The sequence below is a fragment of the Aythya ferina genome (assembly GCF_964211825.1).
Source record: "Aythya ferina genome assembly, chromosome: 2".
Lineage (NCBI taxonomy): Eukaryota > Metazoa > Chordata > Aves > Anseriformes > Anatidae > Aythya > Aythya ferina.
This window is the reverse complement of record NC_140297.1, coordinates 128,835,719-128,854,953: the sequence shown is the minus strand read 5'-3', so window position 1 is coordinate 128,854,953 and position 19,235 is coordinate 128,835,719. Positions and strand designations below refer to the sequence as shown.

Sequence of the window (19,235 nt, the reverse complement as noted above, 5' to 3'; positions counted from 1 at the left end):
TGTTTTATTTGTCTTCAACTTAAATTATATTGCTTCTAATAATTTTAACATTGTGCAATTCTTTTTCCTATATCATCAGTACTTAATGTAAAAGAAGTGATGAAGTGGAATATATATATATATATTAATAAATATTATTTCTTAAGGTACATCAAGCCAAGATGCTTACAATTCAACAATAGGCTGAAGAAAAAAACAAACAAACAAAAAAAAAAAAAAAAACACTTTTCTTGATATAAACTTTAGTAAAAGAAAACAATTTTCCATAGACAATATACCATCTGTCTCTAAACCATGTGAAAAGAAAAGCTTTTAAAATCCAGCCACTGCTAATGTGACATGTTGAAACATTAATCACCCCCTAAGGCCAATATAATTGTAGCTCCATGTTAATTACCTAACAATTAACAGCAGTAATTTCCAAGGGGCAATCAATGAATTAGCTTGTGATTTTCCCACAGACTTCAGTCCCACACTGCCAGCCTGAATGCATTTCAAACTCTGAACCATGGTTCATCAATGACACTTCTGGTGTATGAAATAAAAATTCATTTGCACCCTCACTAATTAGGCTCGATTATATCCCTATGTGTATTACAAACTCTATTCACTTGCACAAAATCTCTGCCACAGGCATTTTTCTCCATTTAAAAATTCGTTTTCTATTAAATTAGAAGGTCACCTAGCAGGAAAATGTACTAATCAAGATTTTATCACTAACATATTAAAGGGTTTTAATAAGCAAGTTTAATTAAGTTATCCTAACAAGTGATAATGGCTATCTCCAACCTATCTGAATGTTTATGCAAGTATAGATATGGTACATGCAAACTGTGCATTCAAACATTAAGAAATATATATATATGTATATAAAAACTATTTTTAAATAGTTTATTTGAAAATTTCCCCATGTTTCTTTTTATCTACTTCTTATTATATTTCTGAAAGAAATCTTACCTAAGCTAGAGCTTCTGTTTGTGGGTTCCTTTTAAGAAACATATGAATTGTTCATATAATCATGCAGTAGATTCAAACACAGCTTGGAAGGATAGTATGTTATCACATCCTACTGTCCAGACATAAACCTGATCTTTGTATGAGTATGTGCTAATATGTTGATTATTAACCATTAATATAAATATAACAAGTTGTCATCTGCTTAATTTGCTATTAACATATTAACTTTTATTTTTTTAAGATTAAAAAATCAAGCACTAGTTTTACATCAGCTAGTATAATGATTTCCTTTTAACTATGTTTATGTTTTGCAAGCATGAAGGGCAAATTTTGCAGCTAATCTGTTCAAGGAGCCAGAGTGGAAGGAATGAATACATTAAACTTTTCCTCATTAAGCCTAATCGGAATTCCAGTAGTATCACATTTGTTTGTGCAGAGAACAAAAATGTGAATCAAATGTGCTAAATTTGTATCTCTGGTTTCTGGAAAGATAGTTCCAATATTGCAAATGTATTTTATCATATTACCTATATTCCATGGGAGACAGACGGCCCCACCTTCCCAGGTGCCCTTACACAACAGGTTTGAGGCCCTAGAGATTGAGAGGCCGGTGTGTGAGGAAGAGGTAGCAAATGTTCCCAGGAGGATGCCTGGAGCGAGGAGGTCGACTCCGCGCCTCAGGACTGCCTCCACCAAAAAAGACAGGAGGGTTATTGTTGTTGGTGACTCGATTCTTAGGGGAACAGAGGGCCCTATTTGTCGGCCGGACCCTACCCGTAGGGAAGTCTGCTGTCTCCCTGGGGCCAGGGTCAGGGACATTGCCAGGAAGCTTCCTAACCTGGTACGCCCCTCTGACTACTACCCCCTTTTGATAGTCCAGGCGGGCAGTGATAACATCGAAGAGAGAAGCCTCAAGGCTATCAAAAGGGACTTTAGGGGGCTGGGTCGGTTAGTGGATGGAGCGGGAGTGCAGGTGGTGTTTTCGTCCATCCCTATGGTGGCAGGGAGGAGTTCAGAGAGGACACGGAAAGCCCACCTGTTAAACACGTGGCTCCGGGGCTGGTGCCAACGCAGAAATCTTGGGTTTTTTGATCATGGGGCACTTTACTCAGCACCTGGCCTGATGGCCGCAGACGGGTCCCTATCTTTTAGGGGAAAAAGGATCTTGGGCCAGGAACTGGCAGGGCTCATTGAGAGGGCTTTAAACTAGGTAGGAAGGGGGATGGGGCTGAGGCTAGGATTGTTGGGGCTGTGCCAGGGGGAACAATGGCAAGGCCGGAGGATAAGGCAATGGCCCAGCTGAAGTGCATCTACACCAATGCACGCAGCATGGGTAACAAACAGGAGGAGCTGGAAGCCATCGTGCGGCAGGCAGGCTACGACTTGGTTGCCATCACGGAGACGTGGTGGGACCAGTCTCATGACTGGAGTGCTGCAATGCCTGGCTATAAGCTCTATAGAAGGGACAGGCAGCATAGAAGGGGTGGTGGTGTGGCTCTCTATATTAGAGAGTCTTTCGAGGTTGTAGAACTCGAGGTTGGGAATGACAAGGTCGAGTCCCTTTGGGTTAGGATCGGCAGGGACAACAAGGCTAGTGTCCTGGTCGGGGTCTGCTATAGACCGCCGAACCAGGATGAGGAGACGGATGAGGAATTCTACAGGCAGCTGACAGAGGTTGCAAAATCATCAGCTCTTGTACTCGTGGGGGACTTCAACTTCCCTGACATATCCTGGAAGCACAACACAGCCCTGAGAAAGCAGTCTAGGAGGTTTCTGGAGAGCGTGGAAGATAGCTTCCTGACGCAGCTGGTTAGTGAGCCTACCAGGGGAGGTGCCCCGCTAGACCTTCTCTTCACAAACAGAGAAGGACTGGTGGAGGACGTGATCGTCGGGAGCTGTCTAGGGCAGAGTGACCACGCAATGGTGGAGTTCACTATTCTTGGCGAGGCCAGGAAGGGGACCAGTAAAACCGCTGTATTGGACTTTCGGAGGGCTGACTTTGAGCTGCTCAGGACACTAGTTGGTGGAGTCCCTTGGGAGGCGGTTCTGAAGGGCAGAGGGGTCCAGGAAGGCTGGGCGCTCTTCAAGAGGGAAGTCTTAATGGCGCAGGAACGGTCTGTTCCCACGTGCCCAAAGACGAGCTGGCGGGGAAGAAGACCGGCCTGGCTCAACAGAGAATTGTGGCTTGATCTTAGGAGGAAAAAGAGGTTTTATAAGCTTTGGAAAAGTGGGCAGGCCACTAAGGAGGACTTTAAAGAAGTAGCAAGGCTGTGCAGGGACAAAATTAGGAAGGCCAAAGCTCATCTGGAGCTCAATCTGGCTACTGCCGTTAAAGATAACAAAAAACGTTTCTATAAATACATCAACACAAAAAGGAGGACTAAGGAGAATCTCCATCCTTTACTGGATGCGGGGGGAAACTTAGTTACAAGAGATGGGGAAAAGGCGGAGGTGCTCAATGCCTTCTTTGCCTCAGTCTTTAGCGGCAATACCGGATGTTCTCTGGATACCCAGTACCCTGAGCTGGTGGAAGGGGATGGGGAGCAGGATGTGGCCCTCATTATCCATGAAGAACTGGTTGGTGACCTACTACGGCACTTAGATGTGCACAAGTCGATGGGGCCAGATGGGATCCACCCAAGGGTACTGAGGGAACTGGCAGAGGAGCTGGCCAAGCCACTGTCCATCATTTATCAACAGTCCTGGCTATCGGGGGAGGTCCCAATCGACTGGCGGCTAGCAAACGTGACGCCCATCTACAAGAAGGGCCGGAGGGCAGACCCGGGAAACTACAGGCCTGTCAGTTTGACCTCAGTGCCAGGAAAGCTCATGGAGCAGATCCTCCTGAGAGTCATCATGCAGCACTTGCAGGGGAAGCAGGCGATCAGGCCCAGTCAGCATGGCTTTATGAAAGGCAGGTCATGCCTGACGAACCTGATCTCCTTCTATGACAGAGTGACGCGCTGGGTGGATGAGGGAAAGGCTGTGGATGTGGTCTACCTTGACTTCAGCAAGGCTTTTGACACCATCTCCCACAGCATTCTCCTCAAGAAACTGGCTGCTCTTGGCTTGGACTGGCGCACGCTTCGTTGGGTTAGAAACTGGCTGGATAGCCGGGCCCAAAGAGTCGTGGTGAATGGAGCCAAGTCCAGTTGGAGGCCAGTCACTAGTGGCGTCCCCCAGGGCTCGGTGCTGGGGCCGGTCCTCTTTAATATCTTCATCGATGATCTGGACGAGGGCATCGAGTGCACCCTCAGTAAGTTCGCAGATGACACCAAGTTAGGTGCGTGTGTCGATCTGCTTGAGGGTAGGAAAGCTCTGCAGGAGGATCTGGATAGGCTGGACCGATGGGCTGAGGTCAACTGCATGAAGTTTAACAAGGCCAAGTGCCGGGTCCTGCACCTGGGGCGCAATAACCCCAAGCAAAGCTACAGGCTGGGAGAGGAATGGTTGGAGAGCTGCCAGGCAGAGAAGGACCTGGGAGTGATGGTGGACAGTCGGCTGAATATGAGCCAGCAGTGTGCTCAGGTGGCCAAGAAGGCCAACGGCATCCTGGCTTGTATTAGGAACAGCGTGACCAGCAGGGCTAGGGAGGTGATCGTCCCCCTGTACTCAGCTCTGGTGAGGCCGCACCTCGAGTACTGTGTTCAGTTTTGGGCCCCTCGCTACAAGAAGGACATCGAGGTGCTTGAGCGGGTGCAGAGAAGGGCGACGAAGCTGGTGAGGGGCCTGGAGAACAAGTCCTACGAGGAGCGGCTGAGGGACCTGGGCTTGTTCAGCCTGGAGAAGAGGAGGCTCAGGGGCGACCTTATCGCTCTTTTTAGGTACCTCAAGGGAGGCTGTAGCAAGGTGGGGGTTGGCCTGTTCTCCCACGTGCCTGGTGACAGGACGAGGGGGAATGGGCTTAAGTTGCGCCAGGGGAGTTTTAGGTTAGATGTTAGGAAGAACTTCTTCACTGAAAGGGTTGTGAGGCACTGGAACAGGCTGCCCAGGGAAGTGGTGGAGTCACCATCCTTGGAAGTCTTCAAAAGACGTTTAGATGTAGAGCTTAGGGATATGGTTTAGTGGAGGGCTGTTAGCGTTAGGTCAGAGGTTGGACTCGATGACCTTGAGGTCTCTTCCAACCTAGAAAATTCTGTGATTCTGTGATATTACCTATATTCCATGGGAGACAGTGCACTCAGATACAAAAGACTACCTTATTCTCTCTCCCAATTACTTTCTTTCTCCCAGACCTTTAAAAAGGGAAAGCTGGATATTTTTGCTACTAGGCCAAGTGGAGACTGTTGAGTTAGGGCTTTATCACCTATCCTTTGTCTCCTTAAGTGGTTCAGCTTCAAACCAGTACAAATCCAGTATCTGTTCTATTATAAATATGAATTGGTTACCTAACTCTTTCCATTTTAGGAGGCATATTTTAGGCTGTGGAAACCTATTTGGAGATTATCATCTTTTTTTGCTAGGTGCTATAAAGCTACTTCCAAGACAGCAGAGATGCATATGCTGAGTAGTACTGTGTCCCAAGTTGAGTTTTTCGGCTGCTTTCTCTCTTTACCTCTTCAGACACCTTCTTCTCAGCTATTCAAAAGGGGCGAAAGAATTGCTCCTCCTGCTAAACTGTAAGTTCAATGCAATTACATGTGTGCCAAGAATGAAATCCTCTAAACTTAGAGCAGCTGAAACAAAATCAAAGTATAATTGTCAAGAACATTTTTTTTTTTTTTTTTTTTGTGTAGACCTGCTTGTAGTTTGGACCCGTGTGTGTGCCATGTCTGTGAGAACTGTTTTCACTGAGAAAAGGCATGTTCCTTTTATGTCTGTGGCAAAGAGTCAGACTAGGAAAAATTTCAACATACACATGCTCTACTTGGTTCTGCTTCATATTTTTAGTAGGAGACCCATTTCTGGGGAGCACCAGCCAGCTGAAAACCTGATGAAGCTCTTACAGAAGATCTAAAATTGACAAGAAAAGACCTTCTCAAGTCATCAGTCTTACTCCATAACTCAAGACCTCACCTAAACCAGTCCTAATGGACATTTTCCTCATTTTCTTTTTAAAATAAAAAATAAAAAACAACAACAACACACAACGAAGTGTTAGTCGCTAGAAAGTTTATCATATTCCCTGTTCTTTGCAGGAACAAACTTGCTGTTTAGATAATGCCTCCTTCACTGACAGATTCTTCAGACACTCTAATCTTAGTTTCCGTAAATAATTTCCTGAAGAAATAGATGGCTTTACAGTTGAGAAAACATTTCTAATCTCCATCTCCTTCCTCTCTCTGGAAATATGCACTTGCATATGAAATTGATGTTTCATATTTAAATACTAATTTTCTTGCTGTTACATTTATAGGCACATTTCCAAATTAAAAGTCCATGTATTTTAGCAGTGTAAAAGATAAGACACATAATAAGAACCTGCAATATATTATTTTTTTAATGTAATATTTAACCCCATCCCATGACTCCTCCTCTCCTTTTTTTGGTCAGCTCTTTGACCAAAGGATGAGAATGTGAAAAGAAAAAAAATAAATAAATAAATTAAAAGCTTCTTTTTCTTGACAAGCAATAGGAAACAAGACCTTATGCTATATCTATATTTTAGGCAATATCTATGTTTACATTTAGTGTCAGTGTTCATGTTTGAGCTTAGCCTGGCTAAGTGGTAACAGCAATTGCAACCAGTAATCACAAGTTTCCCACATGGAGAGAGATTTCCCAAAAGGAACACACCTCAGAAGTCAGTCTGGGACTGCTCACTAGTTAACCTGCCTATGTAAAGATCTGTCAATGTCTCCCATTATGTGATCTACATTAGTAGACATGTAAGAAAATTTTGCTTACCATGGGAACACAGCAGAGACAGGCAAAGCCAAATCCAGTTTCCGCACTCAGTAGAAAGAAAGAAAGAAAAATAAACTGTGAGAGCAGTGGGGAAATATGATCCTTTATTCTGAGAGGCATTTGCCAGGAAAGCTAGAACTGAAGTGGAGGACCTTGTATTAAAGAGCAATGTCAGCAGACATCCAAAGCAAAACATTGATGGTTTAGGAAGGTAGATCTTAATTAACAGAAGATGGAAAAATGCTTATGCCTGCTGAGCATACATATGCAGGTACACTGTGACCAACAGACTCCTTATTTCCCAATCTGCGAAGCACTCTCTAATGAAGAAAAGAGGTAGAGAAAAAGGCTCAAGAGCACTGATTTCATCAGTTCTACCTATGATACAATAGTTGGGAAAAGATGAAAGGAAGTGGGAAGGGAAGGGGGAAGGGAAGGAAATGGTACTAGTTCATATGGGAGAACATCTGAAGGCAACAAAATTTAGAAACATCACTCCTGTAATTTTTTCAACATAACTAATTTATATTAAGAAAAGCAATATAAGGAAAACGAGAAGATCAATAAACTGCCTGTCCCCAACTAATAATAAATATAGTAATAGTAATAAAATATTTGAAGGATGAAGAAACAAGTGTGGAAAATACCTAAAACATCAAAAAACAAAACAATTTCAGTAAATTCAGAACATCCAAACATTCTATGATATAAACAAAAAAAAAAAATTCTAACTATTGCCTATTTCTTAGAGAAAATAGAAAAGATAACAAGTGCTAGGGAACTAACAAGCAGAGCTATTGATTTTCACTTAATTATTTTTGGAAAACATATGATATTTTCTTCACTATTTCCAAGTCTGATTCAACACAAGAATTTACTACCTCTGCCTTTAACCATGTCTTTATTAGTAACAACCATGAAACAAAATCATTATTTTCATGTATCTGCTTCAGTAGAAACATTTAGTAAACAATAAGGAAAATTTGAAGGGAATAAAGAAAATAAACACAAAATTCCTGTACGATTCATATATAACTGAATTCCATAAACTGAAAGAATAGTTTCTCTTTTCTCGACTTTTTTCTTCTTCTTCTTGGAAAGCGATGGGGAAAAAAAAAAAAAAAAAAAAAAAAAAAAAAAGCCTTTTAACATCAAAAAATTTCTCCTTTCTGCTATCCTTAGAACCATTTTTTAGGTCATGAAAGAATATTTAGCACTCAATGTTTTTTTCAATGGAAAAGTCAATTCATAAAAGAACACCTGCTTCCTATCAGTTTGCTTGTCCACTTGGAGAAGAAAAACAAAACAAAACAAAACAACAACAACAACAAAAAACAGACAAACAAAACAACAACAAAAATGCTCACACACACACAAAAAATAAAAACAAGGATGTGTGCTTTTTATGTATTATATGTGAAAAGTGCACACTATTCACAGAAAATATTTTGCGTCTTTTCTTATTTTGTCCCCTTAACCATTTCTAATTCCATACTGGTTTGATACCTGCAAAATAAATAAATAAATAAATATAATAAATATAACTATTTCTAGCACAAAAACTAGATTTTGTATATTAGGATTTGTATAGATGTGTCTTTATCTAGTTTGGCAATTCCAAGACCAGTGACTTTTATTTCAGCAGTTTATTTAAGATGACATTTACATTCATTATTTCTGTATTTAGCTTACAAGTATAGGAGCTTGCTTTTTTTATGCTATTTCTGTGAGATTTGAGTAGAAATATGTAGGAACTTAAGTTTGAATTGACACTAATTACAAGAATATCCTATGTTTTCTACTATTTGATTTAGCACAATCCTGTTATCAGAGTCCTATTAACTTAATATTTATTAACTTCCATATCTCTCAGATACATGCATTATCTTCACTGTATGTCTGCTGATAATCAGCTCTTGAGAGTTTAATGTTATTATCTCAAGAACATCAGTAGGCACATTTTCCATCTAAATCACAATTCTAGCAGTGGTTCATTACACTATCTCGACAATGCAAATGCATTTAGCACTTGCCATTTGCAACACACTTAGAAAGGGAGGCACTGGTATCCAAAGTTACCTCCCATGTATTCAAATGTTTCTGCCAAACTTTTAATCACCAATTCGTTCAATTTCAAGTGGCCTTTGGACAGTTCTGGTTTTGCATTGTTGGACAGGCTTCAAAGCAAAAATCAAATTTTAATACAGGTCGGTGTTTTCCAGTATGCATGTGTGAATTCATGAGCACAAGTTTACGCGTGTGTCAAAAAAAATAAAAAAATAAAAATCTTCTATTATTTTCAGTGGGAAAGAAAAGGTGTGCAGGACATGATTCTCCTATACTGCAGCATTTGGGAAGATTTGATATTTTTTTCCCCCACTGTCTGTTATGGGTCATAACACAGATACTCTAAGTGTTTCATATGGAAATCTACTTCTGCAGAATCCATAAAAGAGTTTTTAATGTGGACACATCTCAGGAAAGCAGGAGGCCTGTACACCGGACTATGTTCTGTTACTGTGTGATGTTCCAGCAACAGTCTTACGTCACCTGCCTACTAGTTCTTCTTGTGTTATTCTTCTCCACCCACCTCTTCTACTGAAGAAAAAATAAATATATTCTTTAGGATTTTAGTCTCATTTTTAAGGTCTTGTCCTTGTACATAGAAGACTGAGGTTCTAACCTTCACTTTATTCTTCCAAGTTCTTCCAAGTAAAGGAAGAATTTGAACAATACTAGGGTGTACCTTCTGCCACTCACTCACTCTTGATTCTTCCACATTCCTGATATAGGTGGAACCCCAATAGGTTGGGGATTTTTGCACATATATGTATACATGTTTACAAACACACCCCCAAAAAAGCACATTAACATATAAAACATATTCCATTTAATCATAAAAACGTAGAATGACTCAGGTTGGAAGGGACCATAAAGATCATCCAGTTCCAATCCCCTGCCCTAGGCTGTGATACCACCCACCAGATCAGGTCGACCAGGGCCTTGTCCAACGTGGCCTTGAACACCTCCAGGAATGGGGCATCCACAACCTCTCTGGGCAACCTGCTCCAGTGCCTCACCACCCTCTGAGTGAAAAATTTCCTCAGAATCTCTAACCTAAATCTCCCCTCTTTTAGTTTAAAACCATTCCCCCTTGCTCTTTCATTATCCGATTAAGCAAAAAGTTGTTCTCCATCTTTTTTATAAGCCCCTTTAAGCATTGAAAAGCTGCAATGAGGTCACCTCAGACCCTTCTCTTCCATAGAATGAACATCCCCAGCTCTCTCAGTCTTTCTTCACAGGAGAGGTGATCCAGACTTCCGATCATTTTTGGGGCCCTACTCTGGAACTGCTCTCAGAGGCCCACATACTTCTTGGGCTGGGATCCCCAGACCCAGACCCAGTACTCCAAGTGGGGCCTCACAAGGGCAGAGTAGAACGGGATAATCCCCTCCTTTGATGTACTGGCCATTCCTTTTTTGATGCAATCCAGGATGCAGTTGGCTGGATCATGCTGAGCTTTTCATCCACCAGAACCCTCAAGCAGGGATAATCTCAGTTTGTTCTTCTCCCTGTCTGTACTCATGTCTGGGATTGCCTGACTCAGGTGCAGCACCATGCACTTAAAGTTCTTGAACTTCATTAGGTCCACATGGGCCCACCTCTCAAGCTTGTCTAGGTCTCTTTGGATGGCATCCCTTCCTTCTATTGTATCAACTGTGCCACTCAGCTTGATGTCATCTGCAAACTTGCTGAGAGTGCCTCCAGTCCCACTGTCTATGTCAATAATCAAAATATTAAAAAGTAACCATGCCAGGACAGACCCCTGATAGACACCACTCATCACTGACCTCTACCTGGATATAGAGCCACTGACCACCACTCTCCGGGTGTGACCTTCAAGACAACGCCTTACTGAGTGAACAGTCTACTCATCAGATACAGATCCCTCCAATTTGGAGATCAGGATCATGTGGGACCATGTCAAAGGCCTTGCAGAAGTTCAGGTAGATAACAGCAGTCAGTCATCCCTTCTCAACTGACACAGTCACTCCAAAAAAAAAAAAAAATACACCAGGCACGATTTTCCCTTGGTGAAGCCATGCTGGCTGTCTCAGATCACCTCTGTGTCTTACATGTGCCTTGACATTGCTTCCAGGAGGATCTTTTCCACGATCTTGCCAGGCACAGAGGAACTACCAGTCTGTAGTTCCCTGTGTCTTCCTTTCTACCCTTTTTAAAATATGAGTGATGTTTCTCTTTTTCCAGTTGCCAGAGACTTTACCTGACTGCCAGGACTTTTCAAACATGATGGAGAGAGGACTGGTAATTCTTCCATCAGCCGATTTCTTCAGGATCCTGAAGATGCATGTCATCAGGCTCCATGGACTTGTACTTGTTTAGTTTCATCAGGTGCTCTTGAACCTGCTCTTTGCTTATAGTTGGGGAGACTTTACTTCCCCAATCCCCATGTATGAGTTCAGGGAAACAAAAGACTTGGAAAGCCTGACTGACAGTGAAGACTGAAGCAAAGAAGTTGTTGAGTACCTAACTGGAACACTTACTGGAACCTTCCATTTAAAAACAAAACCAGTTTAATAAAATTAAATTAATAAAATAAAACAAAGAAAACATCAGCAGTTTAGGTGGAAACACCTAAGCTCACAACTCTGGCAATATTATAAGGAATATATTTCTACAGGAAATTGGCAGCTAGCACATACATATGACGGAGGAAAGGAAACCCAACATTTAATGAGATTAAAAAGAAAAAAAAAAAAAAAAAAAAAGAAAAAAGGAAAAAAAAAAAAAAAAAGAAAAAAGAAAAAAGACAATTCAAAGAAAATTTCAGAAGAAGGCACAAACCCACACTAGATTTAATAAAATCTCAGCATTGTTGAACGGCCAGAATAAACTCTAGCAAGATAATTTAAAGCTTCTGCTCAGGTTATTGAGCCTATCCTGTGCCAAATAAATTGTCATCTCTCTAGCAAAATCTGATCTTTATCCCTTTAAATTCCTCCTTAATATCACCTTTTGCTTCCCTACCTCAAATCATCACCATCTGGGAGTGGTTACCCTGACAGACACCTGTAAGTATTTAGGCCACTGTGAATAACTTACATGGACACTTGTCTTTGCTATTATTGCATCTTTATTCTCTTCATATTCCTTTCTCCAGGTTCAGTGAAGCCCCAGACCATAAAGTGTGTGGGCGAGCTGGATATCTTTGTGCAATTTTCTGTCTGTGTAGTACAGTAAAATACCAACCCTTTTTTGGAGTTAAAGGTATTGCCTAATATAATTGTAATATGCATTGCATATCTACCTTGGTAGGCATCAAAAAGCCTGGCACTATCTACTGTGAAAACAAAAGAAAAAGATATAGGTCTGTATAAGTAGTCATGCACATACATTTATGGTAAGTTGAAGAGATGTGCTACAAAGAGTCACTGTTATCACCTGCATTTCTGCTGGTTTGGGACAGGTGGTTATGGAGCTCCCCAATTCTCCAGATGGATTACTTCTTCAGTAGATAATGAAGACTGATTTAGCTTGTTTGTTTGTTCAAAGTCTGGCACCTCTCTGTAGTCTGTCCTTCTAATTATTCCAGTTCTTTCTTACTATTAAATCTATTTCGCCATTTCTCACCTTTATTTTCAAATACATGTTTTCACAACTGGTATTCATTTTCATACGTTATTCTGTTGTTTCACTGTTAACATTGGCCACACATTCCCCTTTGTACATTTAGGGATGGCGCAAACACCTACTACAAGTTCCTGAAGTTCACTCCAACAGACACTTTGGCTCACAGTCTCTCAGCAGTGTTCACCCACACTCTAAGATTACCTTTGTTGTTAAAAATCCAATCTCTCTTTTTAAATTTACATTCTCACCGCCTCCTCTATCACTGTGCATTTCCATTGCAGGCACATCACAAATTGCTGGCTACTACAGTAAATATAGATGATGGCTTGCCTGTAAATTAGATTTGTGTGTGTAAAACCCATGCTTGTTTACACACTGGAAAGATGCCAAATACCTGCTCAGATGAAACAAAATATTTATGAATCAGATAAACTGGAAACTTACATCTTTATAGGGTGTTCAGAGTGGGTCCAGGTATAATTTTCCTTTCCCTGCCCCACTTCTAATGAAAAGTTATCTCATTAATGGCTATTAGAAGTATTACATTTGTTAAAGATGCAACATATTTATATTTAATAATATTAAAGCAAAGCTTTAAAACAATTCTTTATGAAACATATGAAGTGATCTTAACTATTGTAACTCAAATGAATTTAATTGTATTGATTTTTAAAAAGTAATTTAAATATTGTTTTGAGGGTTTTTTTTCTTACTGTAATAAAATAACTTGTTTTATACAAGATACAGAAGAATATAATTTGATCATTTCTTCAGTTAGCCTTTGTTACATAGATTTTTACATAATCATTACTCATAATGTTCTGACAGATAATGCTATTACTAGCGTTACCATCTTTGCTATTATTATAAAAAATCTTCTGGCTTTGTGAAAATTTTAATTTATTAAAATATAATAAAAGCACATCTAACATGAACCATAATTTATGAAAATTTTAGATGTGCTGCTTGACATTCATGTCATCAGGCTTCAAAAGTTTCACACTTGAAATGTGAAATTACACAGATTTATAAAGATCCTTTTTCAGCATGCTAACTGGCACTATCTTCTGTAAAATGTATATGTTTGGCTTTAAAGAGACAGGCGCATGTAATTTTAATGTCAGCACCAGCATCACCAAAAAGTGCCCTGGCAATCAGTGGAAAGGTTTAATAGGTTTCCTGTCTTGTTCTTAATTTGCTGAAATTACAAAATCAATACTTTCAGTTGTAGCTGCAGCTACCCGTTTTACTGCTTTAAGATAAAGTCTACAAGAAAGTAACCTTCACTTTCAATTTGTAGCACAGGACATCAGGGTGTTTCTGGCCACTAACTGGTCTTTCTTTTCTTAGTACAAGATATTCTAGATGTGTGATTTTGACCTTCAAAGGGAAATAATACATTTTGCTCTAAGTATAACTCTCATCAATAGCTTGTTTTGTTTATTTTTAACATTTCATTTTACCCTCTCCTAAAGTCACCTCTGTATGAATTGTTCATTATTTCCCCATTTATTTATGTTGTGTTTTGAATGATACTACAGAATAAAATGATTCTTGTTGAAATGTCCTATTCTTTGTTTTACCTCCTTTTACAAAGGAGGTATTTTTCTGCTGCAGTTGAAAAGGTTCTCCTATGTTCTCCCTAGCTAGCCACATTTGTAATAATGAACATGGCTGCAGATGTAAAAAGTCTCTGAAAGAACTGAAGAGGGGACAACCAGATGAACTCATCCAGGAGAGATGTCAAGCTGTTACACTGAGCAAGAATGAAAAAACAATAAATAAATACCCATACTCAGGGTGCTCTGCTACACCTCTGAGCTCTTTAACTACAGAACTGAGAAAATCATGTCCTTACACTTGCCCATGATCATCTACTCTTCCACTCAAGTCCAATCTTTCAAATAAGTCTTCTCTACTCAAAAATTAAAGCTGCATGATAGACAAAGCTTTAACCCTCTTGCTCCTGTTTCCTAACTAATTAAAATGTTTTTAGGTTTGGGGGTCTTTTTTGTTTGTTCCTGTTTTTCTATAATAGTCCTCTTCCTGAAATCCTTTCAGCATATAAGCCCTCTTCAACACTTAGCTGAGCAATACTCTGGAGCTGTTAGCACTGGTGAAGGGCCTTGGTTTGCCTGGTCTTCTAGAGAAGTAGTAAAATAAACATAATGTTAAGCTGCCTCTCACAAAAGATTACAGTGTAAGATCTCTCAGTGCCTTCCACCAATGCAAAATGTATTCACACCAAGGAAAAAGAGCTCTCAACACCTGCTACCCCAAATGCTAATGAATACACATACTTACACATGCACACACACGTGCACCTAACACTTCTCAGCCCTAGCAATTTTATGTTGGAAATTCTACTCATAAACTGCACACGATGGAATTAAGATACTGTAAACTGAAAGAACAGTTGATCGGGAATGAAGTACAGCTATTCACACCAAGAAAACGGAGCCTACAAATGCCATGCTTCTCTTGCTTTATGTTTTGCACTTCTTTTAACTAGTTTCTCAAGGTAAAATAATGTTATTTATCTTGTAATATTCTCTCTTTAAATTAAAATTCAGACTAAATCTAGAAACAATATTCCACCAAAGGAAACAAACACATTTATTTCTAAACAAGTCAAGAGAAATGTCAAATGATTCAATGAAGATCATTTGCGTCACTTATGTTTGTTTTGATTGGTCCTCCAATGTTTACAGCACTCAACTCAGCAGGCACAGAACCCCAAATCTATATTTAATTTAAAGCATTGCACCATCACTCAAACCTTTCAACAGCCTCACTGCAGTTTAAAGAACAAGGGCAGAAGGACCTGTTTACTGAAGCGCCTTTTACATGCTCCAAAGGATCTTGGAATAGATTTTGAGTATATTACTAAAAAATAACAACAAATTAATAAATCTGAAAGTCTTAAATGTAATTGTTAAAATATTTACAGCTACTTACAGGATTTTTTTTTTCTACATTATCTCTTACTTTTCAGATATCCTCAGTAAGAGATCATATTGCAAGAACAGACAAAATGTTCTAAAAAGAGTCTTAAATTATACAAAATAATATTAATTTTTGTTGGAACTAACATGTTGGTCACCAACAATAATGTAACAAAGATAGATATCACTACAACACTGAAGACTTTGTACTAATTCTACTCAGTCTGATAGTCAAATAAAATAAAGAAGTTTTACTGGCACACACACTTACTTCAAGGCCCCAATCCTGTGAGATGCAGAAATCTAAGTTTTGCAAAATTAAGCGACTGAAGGAAAAACAAACAAACAAAAAAAAAACAATTGAGTCCCTTTTTAAACCTATGCATGTACTCCTAAAACATGCCTAGCTTGTCAAAGGGAATGAGCACTCAGTTTCCATTAACTTGCTAGGGACCTGATGCAAATGAATAAATAACAATGCTATAGACACAGCATCAAACAGCAGCAAGTCTCCTCACTGTAACCATGGTGGTAGCATTCATCAGTGCAACATTATCACAATGGTTTTCAATCCTTGTCAAGATGATGGTGTGAAAGTCTCTCCAACTAATTTTATAGGTCTTTCCAGGGAAAGAAAATTGAGGTAGAAGACAGTTTGGAAAACTGGATGTGTTTTTAGTTTAACATCCAGTACAGGAACACCTGTTTGCTTCTTTAAAGATCTAGGAGCTTTTGTGTGTCCATCCTACATTATTATTGCTCTGTCCATCCCATGTTGCAGACACACACAGTTAATGTACAGCTCTTTTCAAAGTTAGGAATAAGCACAGAAAAGCTTAGGAACAAGGTTAAATTTGCATCACAAAGTCCCCGTTCCTACAGACTATAAGTGAAAGCAATGTTTTAGAAGGGGATATCATCAGGTTTCAGTCTCCAGTCTTCAGGAAAACCCACAGAGAACTAAGAAGAGCCTGCTGAAATTAGCTCCAACTCTGGAAAAAGGAGACAGCACTATATTACTTTTCTCCTCTTACTAGAAACATTTGTCCAGCGTCTGTGTTTCTTTTAACCCTGTTGTGCTTCTCAGCAGACAGGGTAATTTGACCCAGAGGATTTTGTCTATCGAAGCTATGCTTAATCATTTGGCCCTATTACATCATTACAAAACAGCTCAAAATAGAAGGTTCCTTTTAATAGATTTCTTGGTTCAGCTAACAAAAATTATTCAAACTTCAGTTTTAGCAGAGCTTATTAAAGCAGTACTGTACAGTTATAGTAATTGTCAATAAAGTCTTTTATAGCAGATTTAACTCAGCATATTTTAGATCTTGCCAATTTGAGACAGTTTCTATAAAAAGGAGAACAGCAATGTTACAGTGATAACTCAAAAATGGAAAAAAGGAATTATTTAGCATAAAAGGAATTATTTAGCATAGTAAAAGGACATATAACTAGGAGTAATGGGAGGAAATTAATAAAGGGAATATATCAGTAAGGGAAAAAGAAAAAAAAAAACTGACTGTGAGATAAGCAATAGAAAAATCTCTCTGGAGAGCAAAGAATGGCCCACTGCTAGGCAATTTTAAAATAACTGGCCAGAACATTCCGAGAGATACAATTCTGTACTGGTACAAACAGAAGCGTAGGTTACCATTCTGTCTTCTAATTTCTATGAAAGCAAACAAGTAAATTTATTTTTCTGATTGACAAATCTAGTGAAAATCAGATTCCCAGCTGTTGAGATGTAACTGGACAGCTTTCATCTTTGCTGGAGTTCATCTTTGCTGGAGTAAGAGGAAATAATAAAAAGTGTTCTATTGTGTTGTGTTGTTTTGGTTTGGTTTTAATATGAATATTAGTTTCGTTGTTCTGAGTGATTTATTATATTGGAGTTACCTAGTGATAATTTGTTTCTTGACTGAAATTAAGAAAACAACAAATATTTTCATTTCATTTCAGAAATTGAGGTGGGGTGTGTGGGGGTGATTGTTAAGCTGTTATATTTTTAATCAAACCCATTTAACTGTAGAAGAAAACTGAGAAACTAAATACTTTTATATACAGGCCTCACAGTCACAACAAAACATAAAAAAGCTGAAAATTCAGTATAGAATAGAATTCTTTAAAAAATCTTCAGTTTACAGGATCCTGCATTAAAGTGTTTATTCAACAGAAATTAATTGAGATATTAATGCATTTGCATTTAAACACTATTTTTAATTTATTTTGACATTATTTTAAATTTATTTTAAGCATATCAAAAAAAAAAAAAAAAGAAAAAAAAAGGAAGAAAAACAATTTTCAAGCTAAAAGCAAGTTTGCAGGCATGAAGCAAGTTATAGCATACGGGTTAGGTTTTAATATTTGTTCACTAAAAAGGATTAGACTATGCTGTTTGGACAGCATAAAACTCTTGAGATATTTAATGTTTGCATTGAAACTGTAGGTAACTCAACTATGGTAATCCATAGAAAAAATGGAATTGAATATGTACATAAAAATACTGGTTTTTACACAAACATAGTAAAATCCTCTTAATAGTTTATGTATATATTGACTAACATATATTTCAAAATAAGTAATTAAACAACATATCATTTTAATAAAAATAATAAACATATTACTTAATATCATTGCATGTGAAAATGACTATTTATTAAAATGTTGTTATAATAATTTTTAAAAGTTATATCTAATTCATAATTCAACATGTTTAACATGTATCTTTTTTTTTTTCTTTCTTTAAACAGTAAATCTCATTTTAACCCACAGATTTATAACAATATACAATAAACCTTTACAAATTTTTATTTTTAAAGTGCTCTGCTGGCATATAGCTCATTTCACATCAATCTGCAATGAAAACAGGGATCACAACAGTAATTATGGCAGATCCGGACCAAACCAACATCTTCTTCACATCTGTAGTTTTGTAGGCTTAAACTTCATTCAGGTTACTTTTTATGTTGTTTTGGCTCAGTATGAGAACACTACAAGTTTGGTGTTTTGAGTACTTTCTTTTTCTTAGTATGCAAGTTGAAATGCTTATACTAAAACTTCTTCTCACTATGTGTTTGCAGTGATATATCTCCATTATGTAAGAATCAAAAACTGTATTTCTGTAGGCACCAGAGAACCTTAAAAACAAATGACTACATAGCTCCTCTCTAAACTAGCAATACATAAGATGTTGCAGTAATATTTGTTATTTTTTAGTAGTTTGAAATAACAAATTTTAGCATGCACAATTATGCTACAGTGTGATTAATATTACTAAATAATTAATAAACAGATTGATAAAGAGGGCTTTAGGATTTTATTATTATTATTATTAAAATAAAACTATTGTGTTTACTTATTGTGTAACCTTATTTTAAATATGTAAAATTAGTTGAAGCTTTGTAGTCCCAAGCTACAGGGACAACAGTTAATTTTTAGATCTTCCCGAGTATTTTTTTATTTAACAGAAAACTTCAAATTACCATGAAGTTTGCACATAAATATGCTGTTAAAATGAACAAGTTACAAAGGGAAAAATAGTCAATCCAATTTAAAATCAGGTAGTGTAATTTGAGATTAGTCTAAAGTTTTGTAGGTAAAAAATAGAAAATTTTCTAACCAGATCATCCATATTTTATTTTCCAACTTTCAGGATATAGATAAAAAACTGGAGTAATAAAACAAATTGTAACTACAAATTTATGATTGCATCATAGAAACATTTATGTCATTATAATTTCTACATTTAAAATCTATTCAAATATGTTTGAGCATTTCAGAACAAAATAATCCCCCCACCCCCAATTAATATTTGAAGCTTAAATTTATCCAGCC

The 19,235-nt window shown here is 38.2% G+C and overlaps 1 long non-coding RNA gene across 1 annotated transcript in view; it reads left to right on the top strand.

Moving 5' to 3' along the window:
* The window catches only part of LOC311432587, a 72,200-nt gene that overhangs the window by 15,959 nt on the left and 37,006 nt on the right, over window positions 1–19,235 (top strand). The window lies entirely within an intron of this gene.